Source organism: Lutjanus erythropterus, chromosome 7 (assembly GCF_056507025.1).
Source record: "Lutjanus erythropterus isolate fLutEry1 chromosome 7, fLutEry1.hap2, whole genome shotgun sequence".
NCBI lineage: Eukaryota > Metazoa > Chordata > Actinopteri > Lutjaniformes > Lutjanidae > Lutjanus > Lutjanus erythropterus.
In genome coordinates this window covers 20832864-20849966 of record NC_139323.1, presented here as the reverse complement: position 1 = coordinate 20849966, position 17103 = coordinate 20832864, and the positions used below count along the sequence as shown (strand labels likewise).

Sequence of the window (17103 nt, the reverse complement as noted above, 5' to 3'; positions counted from 1 at the left end):
ATCATAAATAATCTTGTAGAAGGAGAAGATGTTTATAATGGTTAAACTGAGCAAAATGTGGATGGAGTCTAGCAGTCACTGACCTCCAACTCTAGAGTGTGTATTCTCAGAGGAGCGGGCTTTTGTTTTCAGGATAACAACCTTAACTTTACATCGACAGACAACTGACAGTTTTAAACAGGACTTGTCCTTGTTTGTTATTGTCAATTTATGATGTTGCACACGTCCTGCGATCTTGTGGACCCCCTGCAGCCTGCAGAGCTTCCACGAATCCAGGGAGGGTGGAAACATCTCACTTCAACCATGGATTGTATTTGAAATATGATTTCAACCTACTTAATATACAGTTTATGGCTTCAGCTCGCTATTTGTACTGCTGGACTCATGTTTTCCAGTGCAATTGCTTCATGTTGCTCCTTTAAGTAAACAATCTCAGTACTTTTTCCATCACTCGTTAAGTGGAAATATAAAGTAGCATAAAATAGAAATACTGAAATAGCACTGAAGTAAAGTACAGATACCTCAAAACTTTGCTTAAGTATAGTATTGTCCTGAGTAAATGTACCCACCGTCTAACTTTGGGAAAGAGTTATCTCTGTGGGAATCAGTTTTAAGGTCCCAGGTACTTCCAACACTATTACACAACAGCCATATATTTTGTATTGATAAGTATCTGTTTCTCCAGGGTGGGACCGTTTGTTTGACCTCTGAGAGGTTTAAACTGTTGAACCCATTGGTCTTCCTGTCCTGGGCGTGTTGTGGTTCTGTGTGGTGTTTTCACAGTGTCAAGCTGATCATTTTAATTCATTTCTAAGGTCACAGATCACTGGTCACTGTTGTCTTTGCTGGCTCAAGGCAATCTGCCAGTCCCTGCATTGTTCCCTCTGGTCACCAGAGAGCCAGGTTTTCCTTCCCGACAACTCTGCAGAGTGAAAAGCCTGCATACACTCAAGTGTTAGTGTGTTTTATTAATTATTTTGCAGAGGAAGCCTGAATCCAAGATGAAAACAGCTGCAAGGATTTGATTTATACTTTGAGATAATCTGTAAAAATCCACATGAATCCAGCATTAGTTAAAGATGTTTTAGTTCAGAGGCAGTGAGAAGATCAGACTAAAACCAGGGGAAGCATATAGAGCCGATTGAAACAATATAAACCCTTGTTTGAAATAAAGACAACAATAAAACAGTCTCAAGGTTCACTTACTAGCTCTTTTTGAAACTTTCAGTCTCAAGTCACTACAAAGTTTGTTTCAGTTATGTGATAACATGATAATATAAAACCTTTTTAACCTTAGACTGAGAAAAAAAATATATTCAAGGGTCACTTATTAGCTTTGTTGCTGGCTTTGAAGGACCAGTGTGTAATAATTACAGGAATTTATTTACATAAATGAGATATCTTATATATAAGTATGTTATTTATTATTATCAATCAACGTAAACTCATAATCTATATGTTCCCGTTACTTTAGAAATAGCCATTTATAGTTACTGTAGGGTCGAGTTACGGAGATCATCATCCTGCGCCGTCTACGGCAGCGCAGAGCGGACAAACTGCACTAACAGTGAGTCTTGGGAAGCCCATGGCGACCTTACGTAGACGCCGGAACGTAAACACGGAAGTAGACGGGGAGGATAGACGCGGGTGATTGCTGGCAGACCATTTAGCGTTGTGAGCCTTGACTGGCACAGTTTTGACAAATGGAGGATCATACATACACTGTACCAGAACAAAAAGCAGCGGACAGTGAATCCCCGTCATCCAAGAAGCGGAGACGCGAAGAAAGTAAACGCAAGCATGACAGCAAACGGCAAAAACACGAATCAACATCGGCATGGCGTTTACACGAAGGAAGTCGCTGATGGAGGACAAACGTTTTCACAGTGACGCCGAGGTTGCCTGTTTTCTGCTGGACAGGTAATTCATCCTACACACATAATTGTAGTTTGTTGTGAGATAGCTTTCGCTCGCCATTTTGTCTGCTGACGGCCACCGTACTCGTGGTGAGAGAGGGGCGGTGTCGGGGTAAATCCTCTTAGTTGCAATCTAAGGTTTAAACGCTAGATGCCACTGGAAATCACACACTTCTCCTTTCAACCACACCTCATGGACTTCCTTAGTGAATGGAGTTTGAATTGAAGGCATTTGCTTTAGTCATGTGATAACTGTTGATAGTATACCCTGCTATTAACATAGCTTTACAAAAAAAAAGGAAAACACTCAAGGCAATCAATCAATCAATCAAAATACAAAATCCTCAACTCAAGGACCACTTACAAGCTTTTTCTAGACCTTTCAATCACATCATGGGCTTCCTCAGTCGGTGGTGTTTGCTTTTGTCATGTGATAATTGTTGGTAATGTAACATCTTATTAGTTTAGTTTGACCCCCCAAAACCCCCTCAAGGTCTACTTACTAGCTTTTTCTAGAGCTTTCTGTCACATTTCTATTTCATGGGCTTGCCTGGTGGATGGTATTTGCTTTTGTCATGTGACATTCTTTTTTTTTTTTGTCTTAATCTGTCTTAAGAAACAAATTGGAAACTTAGTAAGTCCACTTACTAGCTTCTCCCAAACATTCAATCACATCTAATGGACTTCCATGTGATAACAGGTTTTAATATACATTTTCCCCCTTTTGACTGTGATAAGAAAATAACTCAAGGGCACTTACTAACTTTTCCCCCAAGATTTCAGTCACATGTCATGGACCTTCTCGGTGGCTGGTGTTTAATTTCGTCATTTGATGTGAAGTTTTATGTATGTTGTTTGTTTGTTTTTTTACCTGAGACTGATTAAGGGAAAAACAAAACTCAAGTTTCACTTAGTAACTTTTTCAAGAGTTTTCAATCACATCTCATGGGCTTCTTCTTTGGTCATGTGAAAACACATCTAATAATAATAGAATTTTTTGCCTTCTGACTTTTTTCCTTTATTTTTCTAAAACCATTCTTTCACAACGCCCCATAGAAAAAAAAATAGACACATACATCCACTCAAGCTGAAGAAATGTTAATATAAGGTAGAAAACGTGAACAGAATGGGAGATTTATTAAATGCCCTTAAAAGTAAAAATAAAAACGTTCCGTGGAAACATAAATGAAATAAAAAAAATTCCCTGTTTCTTTGATAGTCTATGCTGTTTCCCAGAGCAACAGATACAAACCAGATGCTCAGAGCAGAAGTGACACAGTCTTTGTTTGGTGTTTGTAGAGCAGATCTGGGTTGAGACGTTTACTCTAACAAAACTCATGACAAATCTAAAAAGAAAGAGGAACCACCATGATCACTGACTGCTCACACAGAAGTTAATGTCATGCATGTAACATTATGTTCTGTTGATTTAATTTGTTGTGTCAGTGTTAAAGATATAAATGAATAGAACAACATAATAAGTGATTTGATAACTGAATGATGACACTGTGATTGTGGGAGCATTTAACTTCTGTCCACACCTGTGAGGTGATTTCTTCATCCAGTGGTTTTATTTTTCTGATTTATTTATTAATGTAATATTATTTACTTCACCAAGATCCAGTAATTGACATTTTTTACGTTTCGGTTTTGAATATTTTATTGCTTGGAGGTGTTTCTATAGAAATAAGAGAAAATCTTTGTAGCACAACCTCTTCAACAACCTCAGTGTTTTCTTTCTATAAGGAAATTAAAAAGTAATTTGTTGCAGATTGACTGATGGAGTTGGTACAAAAATCCTCCTACTGCCCTTAACCTGAAAGACAACAGCCCCCCCAGCTGCTGGGTGACAGATAGTGCAGTTTATGAGGCTTTGTTTCAAGTTTTATTTCCATATCAACAAATATATGCCTCTAAATGTGACTAGCAGCCCCTAAAACATGCAAAAAGTTGTATATATACAACTATACAAATTTATCAATTACTTTGATATGAGCAGACCGTTAGAATATCGATATTATTCAGATTCAAAACCACGAGCTGAAAAACAGAGGAAAACATGGCGTCTGCAATCAGATAAATGGTCTAAAATGTTTGAATATTATTCTGATATTGCTTCTATAAAAACGCTGTAATATGAGGGTGGACCGACTTTGACACTGAATATAATGAGACAATTCGTCACTTTGGCGCCATTTGACCAAACTAGCAAACAAACCACACCCCTCTGTCGTCACCACGCAGAGGCCCAGGATCTCGCTCCTCATTGGAGGATTCAGCTGTCTGCCACAAACAGTAGTCAACGGCAAAGTCAAGAAAGTTGCGTCAAAATCAACAGGTAGACAGGAAATAACATGATTTTACCTTCAAAATAAAAGCACATGGTAGCCTTGTTTGTTCAGTTGGTAGAGCATTCCCCCACTCTCCTGTCATATCTTCAGCTGCCCTATTGATTTGAGGCATAAAGCCCAAAATATTCATGTGATATAAATAAATAAATAGTTACTAATATAATGTTGTTGAATAAAAGATACAATACAAAAACTCCACTCAAGTATCTCAAAATTGTACTGAAGTACAATTCTTGAGTAAATGTACTTAGTAACTCCTTACCACAGGCATTTATTTATTCACACAGAGGAAATTCAGGTGTGAACCTAAATAATCGGAGTATAGTGTATAAAATATAATAACAAGAGAAATAAAAATAGAAACTGTACAAGAGTGACAGATAGAAGCAGCAAAACCAGCATGTATATTAAAATAGTGTCCACAAGAAGAATATTTGATAAAGACACTTTGGGTTTGTGTGTATTAATATGGAAATATAACATAAATATGATACAAAGTGAAATGTCGTAATAAAAATATAAAAACATAATAATATACAGTGAAGTATAAATGCTATACTAAACAGCCTTGTTTTGATGCCATTGACATGTTTGTCTTGACCTAAAACAGCAAACTATATTGTTACATTCCTGAACAATAATGTCACAAATAGTCATGTTGTCAGAGGACAATGCATATTTTAGCATGTTTTATATATACCGGTATGACACCCCTCCACAAAAAAACAAGCAAATAAAAACAGTAAACAAAAAGAACTCAACTACTTTAATATGGGCCAACATTTTCGTTTTATTTTGAAATCCAAACCCGGAAACAGTCTCGTATATACCATGCAACTTGACAGCACTGAGAGGGGCAGTAGTTTTTTTCTTCTTCTCCTCCCAAACTTTTCCTACCTTCTCTGTAAGTCATGACAAGTCTCATCAGTGTGACTGGACGGAGAGAAGCCACAAGGTAAGGAACAGCCTGAGGAATCGATTAGCATAGCCAGGATAATAATACGTATTGATTAGCTGACTGTTGCCTGACTGATTGACTCTGTGAACAAACAACACATCGATCGTGTGTTTTAATTAGGAACCGTTTCCCAGTGTTGTGGTGAATTATTGATAACGACTAATGTTATTGTCTCTGCAACGCCTACGCTTGTAAAACTTTTTTTTTGTTTTTTACATTTAATTGTAAATTATTGTGTTTTTCGTGCACAGAAGTTGAATGCGTTTGTAATATTTCCAGGACTTTTAGTGTCCTACAGTGAGTTTGTAATCTTACTGTGATTTTCAACTTGCATTAATGTTTCCAAAATCCTTTAGCATCTTAATTGAGACTTATTGTTTGTATTTGTAAAGTAATACAGGGTCTCCAGTTTGTCTAGTTATGGTTTTTATGGACGAAAAAGGTGACTGTAAGACTTTGTCACGTCTGAAATTGTTAATACATATTCTTTTTCATCATAATTGCAATATCATATATTGCTTTTTTTTACCCTAAAGTCTCTCAAATTTATTAAATATTATATTTTTCACTTTTTTTTTTTTTACAATCACCCAACTAAGACCCTGTTTTTTGTTTGTTTGTTTTGTTTTAAAACATAAAATTGGACTTAACTGTGTTTGAACGGGTGTCATGGGGTGTGACTGTCTACATGGAAGCATCTCTTGTAATCTCAGATATCGATCTTTCCATCAGATTACCCATAGTGTTATGTTTTTGTGATTGTGATTGTTGCTCCTTAACTCTGGCAAAAGCGTCCCACGAAATGTCAGAGAATCCACATCAGTGCACATCTTTAAAAAGCGTCTTAAATCCTTTTGTTTTCCTGGCTTTCTTTTAATTTTTCCCTTTTATTTTGCGGGTTGAACACTCAATTCAGCTTGTTTTTTCTTTTGTTTTTTTTGACTCTTTCCTCTCTCCCATTTCCTTTTTTATATAAAGCACTTTTGTTTCGGAAAGTGTTTCGTAAATAAAGTTTGTTTCCTTGTTAGTAGATGCAGAGCAGATGTAGAGGAAGAGATTTCTGTTTTCCTCAGATTCTGCTGTGGGTGAAGCAGTTACATGGGATGGAAATCCCCCCCTCGACCTCCTCTATTGTCAGAAGTGTTACACCCCTCCCTTGGCCCGTGTCTCTTCTGTTATTACTGCGCATCATCTTCAGGAGTTTTTCATCTTCGCTGTTGTTGGATGTTCAGATGTTGAGTCAGTCACAGTGAGACCGACCTCTGCAGACGTGTCCCTGCTGCTGGTCATGTTTCGTCTGATGGACCTCGACTTGCAGGAAAGGTCACATCCAGATATCTGTAGAGGAATCTGGTCACAGAAGATGATTCAGTGATACAGAACCTAAACAGTAAACAGCTTAAAAAAGTAATGCAGGGAGAAATCTACCAACACTGTCACTGCTTTTTGCTGGGTGTTGTGGGATTCTGAGACATGCAGGAAATCACAGCCTTTAAGTTGAGACTCTTTGAGTACATTTAACACGACAGATTGATGAGCTTTGACAGCATTAAAAGATCTAACGGTGCCTTGTTGGTTGTGTTGCTGTAATTATTGTAGCTGGGGGTTTTTCCCCAATCTTAACCAAGAGTTTAGATGCCTAAACTTAAAGCAGCTATAAGCAATAATTTTCATAGCAATGTGATAACAATGTGAAGACAATGTGAAAGGGGTTGGTTGTAGTGAGGAACTTACAGAGACCAAACACAGAGCTAAAAGAAAGTGACAGTTTGATTCAGCAGGTGGACAGACACGCGACTCCAAATGAATGTTGCTTCATAACTGATGTATATAAATAAGCAACCAATTTGCCATATCAGTTTAAAAGGTTATGATTATAAATATTTTGTGAAGCATCTTTCTCTAAAGCTGCTTTCAGATGATGAGAAATTTGCTCTGCAGGGTATGGAGCAGGGACTCAAAGAGGCTTAGTCTTATATGTCATGTCTGGCATATAAAGAGCTAAGCTAACTTTAGCACTGCATTCAGCTAAGTTCGTAAACTACGTGTCTATTTATAGATCTGGTAGTTGCTGCGTCTGATTGCAGACATTTAGCCGTGCGTCACGTTTACTGGTGACATTGTGGAATGTTTTTAATGTTTTGTTGGAGAGTTTGGGAAACTGAAACACTTATCTCCCATCACTCTCCAACTCCCCTGCTTGTATGTGTTGCTTCTGGCTACGTCATTACATACAGCTGTTATCTTGTTAGCTGAGCTTTGAAAGGTTGGCAGCGACAAAGACAAACAACAAACAGAGCTGTTTTATCGATGATCATGTGTGGGCATCAAGCCATTTTTGGCCAAAAATTAGAGAAAAATCTGTATGGAGCTGCAACTAATAAACGATCAATTTTCATTGGCGACTTTTGGATCTGGTATCCATAGCTAGCCAAGGGAGACTCAAGAATAGCCATGAGCGAGATGTAGAGGAAAAGATGCTGAGCTGTAGACATACACTGTGTCAATGGAGGTGCGCAGTTAGTTGACTATATGATTAAACGCCGTCACCCATGTTAGTTGGCACCAAAAATACTAGTCGATTAATCTGTTTATCAATATTTTATTCACGTTACAATGCCAGTTAACTGTTGCCTCTATGATGTTATAAAGCTGTCCCCCACCAGCTGGAGCTGCAGCCCTTCTCGCCCGGCGTGAATAACCTAATGATCCGATGGTCGACCCCAGATGTTGTTATGAGGAAACAGAGCCAGCTGACAGCTCATACAGACCAGCACAGTTTATCAGTATTTTGATGTAGAAAATGAAAACAAGGTTGAATGTAGGCTGTTTCAAAATAAACGACTGGAGCAACATGTGACCACATTCAGACACGGACATTAACCTGCAGGCAGAGCAGGCTGCTGCTGTTAGCTCTGCTAACATTAGCCACACTGTGTGGCAGGCTGGCAGCTAACATCAGCTCCAAGTTAACAACGTTGTTAATGTGCAGACACTGTGATCGTGTTGGGTCTGAAAAGTTGAAGCATTTATTGAGTTGTTGTTGTCGTGTTTTGAAGGATGATGCACAGTGTTTATATTCTACGGTACAAAGTGGCACACATTACAACACCTTTTAAAATGCAGTTTGGTTACTGTAGACTGTGATTAACGGCTTCAAATGACTTTAAGTACACACAATATTTTTTCGGCCAATGTTTAACATTATCAATTAATAAACTGTGATAAATTGTAACTTCTTTCCGAGTGCTTTCTTACTGTCTAGACTAGTTTAAATTACAATTTGCATTTAATCAACAGGGAAATTAGTCAGAATATCCCTAGCTATGATATATTTTAGTTGCTGAAATATTAAAACACAAAGTTTGTTTGGTGTATAAGTTAGATTTCTTATAGTTTTTTTTATATATATATATAACTGGGAGTGAAAGAACCAAATTTGGCGCTGCAGGTTGCTAACCCCTGCAGTAACCATATGGTAGTTGACACACACAGACAAGCGGTTGTATGTTTTTTCAGGACCAATACTGATTATTAGTAATCAAGGAAACTGATATTTGGGAAACATATAAATTTGCAGTAAAAAATGAATGCTGGGCTGCATACTCTTGATTATTTTGATCAATAACTGAGTTTAATATGATTATGATTAACATACCTGTTGTCATGACTCACTGTACTCCTTGAAACCAAACTGTCTTCAAACCTCTGAATTGGTTTTTACCTTTCTTGTTGACCAAAGGCTGTCTTTCTATCATCTTGGCTTAAGCTGGACTAAACATGCCACAGCCTGACTGAGAGAGTTTGGGCTTTTAGGGATGGGCAAGTGTGCATCAAAGTAGTATTGCTACACAATAACTGTTTCATCTCGATTATTTGTTTTCGCAATTGATGGAACACCATAACTGAAAATCTGTTGAACTTCCACTTCTTGTGAAATGAAACTGAAATAAAAGCCAACGTTTAAATATGTGTTTTTACTTGCGGCTTTCTTCTTAATAATTTGACATTTTTAGACGGAGGTTGTCTCTTAATCTAATGAAAAAGTAACCACGTGTCAGTTTACCTTCCAAAGATGAGATGAGGTGATAAACGGAAACTTCCTGGAATCGTCCTTTAAATTTGTGTTAACCTCTTAATGACTTTTTTGAAGCGTTCTCAGTGGACGCTGTCTTTCTGCAACAGGACCCTGGGGTTTGACTTACGGCTGTCGCTCAAAAATAGATTCTCTGTAAGTTTAGTTAGAGGTGTTGCGAGGTCAGTGTTACACTCGGATACCTGGACGGTTATTTATTATTTCATACAGACTTTCTGTTCTTGAGTTCACGTCTTGCCTGGTTCACACCTTGGACCAGGAGGACAGTTTATTACATTAAAACGGAATTAAATTTGGGTCTTTGCCTGTACTCCTGAGTGCTGCTGCTGCTTGATAAAATACATGCCATCGTATTTTTAGATGTATTACGAGTGGTTTTAATTTTAGCGACTCAAGTCTGAGTTACTGAGTTCACTGCAGTGACTGGACTCAGCGTACGGCTGACAAAAACAAAATCGGCATGTTCTCACAGGTACTATGGTGGCGGTCTATAAGAACAAATGCACTGGGATTAATTGCTGTTGTGTGCAAAAGCCTCCATCTGAACTCAATCATGACCTTCCTCTTTTACATTTTTAGGTCAGTGACTGCCTGTATTTTCTTGGATTTGGATTTCTTGTTGCTTGTTGCTCCTTGACTCTGAGAAAGCCTGCCACAAAGTGAATCAGTGGACATCTTTAAAAAGCATCTTGAAGTCCTTTTCCTGGCTTTCTCTTAATTGTATTCCTTTTTATATTGTGGGTTTTGGAAAGTGCTCCTCGTAAATGAAGTTTGTTGGCTTGCTAGAAGAGAGAACAGATATAGAAACTCAAGCAGATGTAAAACAAATATCCTTTTTCTTTCTATCAAGATTTGATTTTTAAATGAAGTTGTACTTCCTGTTTTCTCTTTGAGTCCTGTTGGTAAACACGAGTGTGCTATGAGGAGTTTACTGACATCACCTCTCTGCATTCCTCTGTATTGAATTTCAAAGATTTCAAGCTGTTTCTTCCTGCGTCCATGTGAAGCACCACTGAGTTGAATTACTGAGTACAGCTTTAAGTGGGCATTCAGACTGAGAACAGCTCTGCCAGGCTGCGCTGGTGAGGACATGTTGTTTCAGGTACCAGTGAGACTCTGGAAGCTTATCAGACTCCAAAACTGTGCAAAACTGCACAACTCTGGAAACTTATCACAGCGGCAACCACTTTATCTTTTGTCACAACAATTGCAAAGTAAACAGAAGAAATATGTGTTCTTGTTGCAAAGAAATCCACCAGGAATGAGTGCTTGCGTGTATTTGATTGGCCGATGTAGAATTTTGGATATCCTTTCATTGTTTTACCGCAGCCCTCAGCATAGACACCATGTTTTTTTCCCCACAAAATAAGCTCTGGTTCCTCAAGATCAAGACTCTTTAAACCCTGGTGCTAACACCAGCACACTGTTGCTAACTGTGCTGCACCTGCCATTAGCTAGTTAACTCAGATAGTGGTTTTATTAAACTGGGTATTGTTGAGAAAATTACAACACCAGCTAAAGTGCTACAGATACCAACAGAGTACTTCTTTTGATCCCTTTTCTTTTCTTTTGGTGGCATCTCAGCACATTGAACTGCCAACTCTATCAAATACGCCGCGCTCAACTCGACCACCACAGACTGCATGTAGCTGCAGCTGAGTGGGCGAATCACATGCTGCATTAAATCAAAGAACACTGTGAGCAAATCTACACTAATAGTGATTTTTTTTTTCTAGATCTGGATTCAGAAAGGATCGAATTCAGGTATTCCTTGACTGGAGGAGTTTCAACACTACTTGATACTGGGTTATTTCAATCAGTACCTTAAAGGTATTGTGTACCGATGCACAGCCATACTGAGATGCAGCCTCTGAGACCAGTGGGGTCCAGTTGGACTACTGGAAACGCAGTACCTGAGGTGATTTTGAAATGTTCAGTCTCCTGCTGGTTGTTCAGGCAGCTTGACAGGCAGCCTCTTGCCTCAAAAATGTATATTTTAATAATTAACGATCACTGGTCAACTACAAAAATCTTAAGTTAGGAGCAGCCTTAGTGATCTGCAAGCTCAGCGCCTGATGCCACTTAGTATGACTTACTTGAAAACAGGACCTTTTCATGTAATGGAGTATTTTTCCAGTGCAGTTCTGAATACTTCTTCCACTGCTGGTTACTGACTTTTTTTTTTGTTGTTGAGGCAACAATTAGTTTTAAGTGTCAGATCTGCGTTGAACCTGATAGCAGGAGGCTTTCATCATAATTAGCAGCCACCCAGGCTTTGAAAATGGAAATTGCCGCTTTCAGCTTCACGCCAGATTCTCTGATTGGAGTGGTTCTCCAAATTGCTCCTGAAAGGAGATCTTCAGAAATTCAGTGTGTTTTTGAGAGAGGCAGCTGCAAGTTTTCAACAAGTAATTTTTACAAGGAAAAATCTTATACTTGTTTAATTTTTCTTAGTTTTTTTTTTTTTACAGTTTTTTTTGTACAGTTATTTTAAAACAATGGCTCCAGCGTTGGCTTCAAGCTGGGAAGCTGGCCAGGATATACACTGTACACAGCAGATTGTAATAAATATAAAATAAATAAATATTTAACAGTAAAACAAAGGCAATTGTGAGTGAAAACATTTTAGTCTGGTCTCAGGGAAAAGTTTTATCTTTTCTTGGCAAAGGTGGTTTGATATTTATAGGAATAAAGGGCTTTGCTGATGATTTTATTTTTCCTGTTAGTCTGGAGAGTCTCATGTTATCGTTGTTAGTCTCGTGTCTTTAAAAACTCAAGAAAACAATGAAGTTGTTTTTGCAGTTCAAACTTTTGCAGATTAAGTTTGAATGTAATGGTTGTCTCGAGATATCAGACGTGTTTCAAGTTGTATGGTGATGACAGATTGATGGGTTTGTAGAAATCTAACTTAACCAATTCGATTTAATAATCTGATTGGTTTCATCATGAAGCCCTTCATCCTTGTTTTCAAATAAATGTAATCAACTGTGATCACTTCCTTTCGCTGTTTTACAATCCTGTCTAGCTCTGAGAGTTGGACAGACATCTCAGCAAAACTCAATTATCTTGACAAAATACTTTAATATTTCAGTGCAATCTTAATCTAAATGCGTGACGGTCTGAGGTAACTTGTGATAACCTTTAATATGAGCGTCTCAGAAATTAATTTTATCTTGAGATAATGAGATAATAAGAGCAAGTGGTGCTCAGAGGAAAACAGATGTTGATCTCCAGATAATGAAATACTTATGTTCTGTAGTTTTATTTACTAGTCGCTGTAATGGAAAAAGAAAATAAGCCAAAGGTCGTTCCTGTAAATGGATCTACAGTCAGATCTCGCCTAAAGCTCTGGATTTCTTATCTCCAGCTCTTAACTGTTAACACAGTCTCTTAAGTGGGTCGGTGCAACATCAGGAACAGTTTAGTAAAGAATTAATAGGTTATTAAAGGAGCCAATATTCTTTTGTTATTGTAAAAACAGCAACGTGTTAGTCTGTCTTTCAATACTTTTTGACTTTGCCCCGTCTGTGGCACTGAGCCCAGAGCTCACTGCTTCCTACTGAAAGAATATTAAAAACAAAACAAAACAGGAAAGACTAAATAATCTCCTAACACAGCAGGACTGGGCTGCACCAACTGTGTGCACAAGTTCAGGTGTAAAATCAACACCAGAGGATAAGTCATCACTAATTTGTTTATAACTAAATCAGCTACTTAAATTGGTTGCAGCACATTTACTAGTTTGAACATAAAGTCCTAACTAAGGCGAGTGGCCAATCAACAGTAAGAGTTCCACCGTCATGGTTAGTTTTCTGGCTGCTCTGAACGACATCGTAGTAAACTGCTGTTTTGTCATCAGTGAATATCTGTGACATTTTAGGAGCATGTGTACCTATTAAGTTGTTACATAGAGTTATGTTGTAATGTAATTTACGTTTTAAGTGGGCTCAGTTTGAATTACAGACAGCTGCTGCAACAGGTTGCTCAACACTGTAGGGCTGTTTTTACATATGCACTCAGAAATATGTCCTGAGCCGTGCCTTTGCCATCCTGGGAAAAAAAAATGCTGCCTGGCAGTAGGGACATTTTGTGGTGTGCTGCTTTTCTGACTATATTGATGGATTAATACATATTTGTCCCACCATGCTTGTTACAGTTAATGTTCTCACCGTGGACGGCCCTTTACTCTGTGACTCACAGCGTGCCTCACTGATGTGTTTTTCAACCACAATCGAGCTCTATTGCATTAAAGAAAATAATACATCAGTCTGTACAAACAATACTTGTCAGCAGGATCAATTTATCATTGATTTTAGTCAGGATTTATTACATTAATAAAAATACAGGATATCACCAGATTTATCCTTTACAATGTTAAAAGTTAGTGTTTAATGATCTTTATCTATGGTCTATAGTTTGTCAAAGTGCAGCCTGCGGGCCAGTGGTTGCCTGGCAACTAGTGTTGCAAGAATTAGGTTCTGGCATCATGCTAGTCCTGTTAGCTTAAGCTAGTGATTTTGGGTGGACAACTCAAGAAGTGAAATGGAAAAGCCACCACATAAAAAAAATGCTGTATGGTTGAGGAGAAAAGGACTTTTCTGGAAAAACAGATCAGCCCTTATAACTTCGTCGGACCTCGGGGGACAGAAACTGATCTGTTTCATCTGCAAACTCGTGAATTTTGTGCTAAAGGAGTTTTCAATGTTAAATGCCATTATGAGACAATCGCAAATCCTTCGGTCTAAGTCTGTGAGTTTTCCTGTGTGGCCCTCAGTCGTCCCTTGCTGGCTCCCTAAATTGGCGCTGAACCATTTGCCTACGAACAACCAGCCATGCCTTTTGATGAATGTGAAGAGAACATGAAAACAAAACAGGACTATAATATGAATTTATAGGATTGTTATCAGTTAAGTCAAACACTGTGGTCCAGTCAGACACTCCTCCCTCTTCTATCTGCACTGCCTGAGAAACTCTGAATGAAAAACACAGGCCTAAAAATACCCACGTCAACCCAAGCACTGGCAGAGCTTGGGAAAGAAGCACTAATCAAACTCTGTGCACTCACATCAGGGTGGGAAAACACCAAAATATCCAAACACGGCTGCGCTTTGGCAGCACCTGGTAAATTTGTGTACTTTACCAGAGACTCACCATGATTTAGAGGTCATAATGATTGACCTTAAAAAGCTTTTTGGCTGATGAAATAGTGAAAGTGGCAGACTGGCTTTAAGACAGACCAGACTCTTGTGGCTCAAGCAGCTGAAAGGTCAGATTTGTGGCTCTGTGAAACTGACCGCTTCTCTCTGGAAGAACCAAACCACGTCTGCTTTTGGAAACACTGGATGTCACTGTGATGCCACAAACCTTTGAACCCAATTTTCATTTTTGGATCAAACAATCAAAGTTTTGTGTGATGCTGCAGAGAGAGAACTTTTTAGTTCGTGGCTGTGTTGAAACTTTCTCGGATGCCGTCTTGAGATTTTGTCCTCGCTGTTTCTTCTTTTGAATATGATGCCCGAGAAACGTCTCTGAGGGCAAAGTGAGAGCGAGGCCTTGAACTCCAGTTTCAAACGGGTTTCCCAAACCCATCACAGCACAGAGCTCACCTCTGTTCACTGGCTCATAGTGGAACAAATGTTGTGTTTAGCACTGAGGTGCCGGTGGAAAAGCACCCCTGCCCTATGAAGTCATGTAAAAAGGCTCCAACACTGCTGTGTTCCCAGTTCCCACTGATGAAAACTACCTTTTATACCCTATTTTATTCCTTTTTACAGTCTGTCTGATTCCTCTTTTTCAGATCGAGCAGTCCAAATACTTGCATTTAGTTACTTGCTGATACTGAGTACAGATACAAGTACTTAATATTGCCATTACAGTTTGTACTGTTGTACAATTTTGCAAACTGAGATGCAGGCCAAAGAGTCTTTCCTCTGCACTTTAAGTTGGATAGTACTTTACAGCGTGTCGCTGCAGTTATTAGTGGATGACAGTGAGTCTCTCACTGATAATGACACCGCAACCAAGAATAGAGGGTAAGAATTAGTAACCTCCTTGACCTCTGCGTCATGATGGTTGCTACTTTTTGTGTTGTGTTATCGGGTGTGATGGTATCTGAGTAGATTTATAAGTATGAACATGTGAGGACAGTATGGGACTGATACTCTACACTGGTATCTGTATCAGTGCATCCCTACATGTATTACTTCATTAATAAAAAATGTTTGGGTGGCCATGTTGTGAAAAATCTCTGCAGCTGGTTTGTCCTTAATAAAAGCTTGAGACGTTCTCACTTTCTAATAAGCTTCTCATTCATTCTCTGGCCAGAGTATCTCACTCACAACCCTGCTCCTTTGGCAAAAAAAAGTTTTACCTTGTAGAACATGTGAGTTACTTGTCTGTCTGTCCTCATCAGTTAGTTTGTTTGTGCTATTGTGAGACTTAAGTGTTTTAAACGGTTTGTTCGGATTCAACCTAACTGATCGAAGCAGTGGTAGGCCAGCAACTCCTGCAACTTCTGCAAGGTGAAATTGCTGTTTTTGCAAAAAAGAGTCGGGTTGGTTTGCAGAGAGCAATATTATATAATGGCGGTTACCCGATGGCAAAGTAAAGCGATGTAACCTAGCGATCAGATAGACTTTTCTGACGGGAAAATGCCATTACACAGTATAAGCCAAATGTTGCTCAACCACAGGGGATGCTGGTCTACTGCTGGTTAGTTTCTGTTACTGTGTGACTTTGGTGAATCTGGACCATCCTTTTGAAGCACCAAACTCACACAATAACACAAACTAACTAACAGATTGAGGCGATCAGCAACTCCTGTGTCCTGTGAGGGAAAATTGCTGTTTTTGGCAAAGCAGTCTGGTTTCTTTAGAGAGAGTGATATTGACTTAAAAAGGATAACAGCAGTTTTCCATCAGAAAAGGCTGTCTGACAGCAAGGTGAAAATACAGCGTACACTTAAACTAATATTTTTTTTAGGTGTTTACAAGTACATTTTGTAGTTGTCCCTGTCCGCAGCAGCACATCGTTTAGCTTCCTACACCTGTACTCCTGTTGCTTCTCCAAACTGGGGGTGTGTCCACGGCCCTCCACTGTAGCTGATACATTTACTATTGATAACTACCTCATACAACCCCAGCACAAAAAGTCCTTAGTTACCATTAGTTACAACCAATAAACTGGTAGGGACAGAATAAATTCAATAATGTCACAGACAACAGACAACAGAAGAAGACTTTATGAAAGGAGTCTCCTTTTCAATTTGGATGAAACCACTCGGCATCGATATGTTCAATTAAGTTTTGTTATGCCTGGCAGGCATCAAATTGCGTGTCAGTGTGACTACAGGAGTAATGACCGGCCCAAATCTGAGAACATAACTGAATCAGTGCTTGATGGAAAACTGAATTAGAGCCCACAAACATGTATTTTCCACAGAACACAGCTCCACGGTGATGTGAAGGTGTGCTCTCAGGAGCTTTTGGGAGACGTTTCAAAGTGTTTCAAGCACCTACATACATCCAGTGCCTTGTCATTATCACGAGCCTCTCCATCAAAGAGATGCTGAACTGGTATAATTTCCACTAGTGAGGGAAATAACATGATAATAGACACATTTCAGTTGTTTCTGGGCAGAAAGCAGCAGCGGCTGACATCTGGTCTTGTTCTGTACTTATGAGAATCAAACATCTGGAGTCTCCAGTTGCTACTGTTGTGAAAGAGACAAATGGGTCACGGTCTTCTCTTAAACACGGATCTGTGGACCTGATATCTAGGTCA

The 17103-nt window shown here is 38.8% G+C and overlaps 1 protein-coding gene across 2 annotated transcripts in view; it reads left to right on the top strand.

The window, feature by feature from the left end:
• Positions 1-5146: 5146 nt before the first annotated feature.
• The window catches only part of kank3 (KN motif and ankyrin repeat domains 3), a 47326-nt gene continuing 35369 nt past the window's right edge, over positions 5147-17103 (top strand). Inside the window, exon 1 of one of the 2 annotated variants that reach the window (XM_084723149.1) lies at positions 5147-5222. The gene's annotated coding sequence lies outside the window, so the exon portion shown is untranslated. The remainder of the gene's footprint in view (positions 5223-17103) is intronic. The other variant, XM_084723150.1, reaches the window with a different exon arrangement.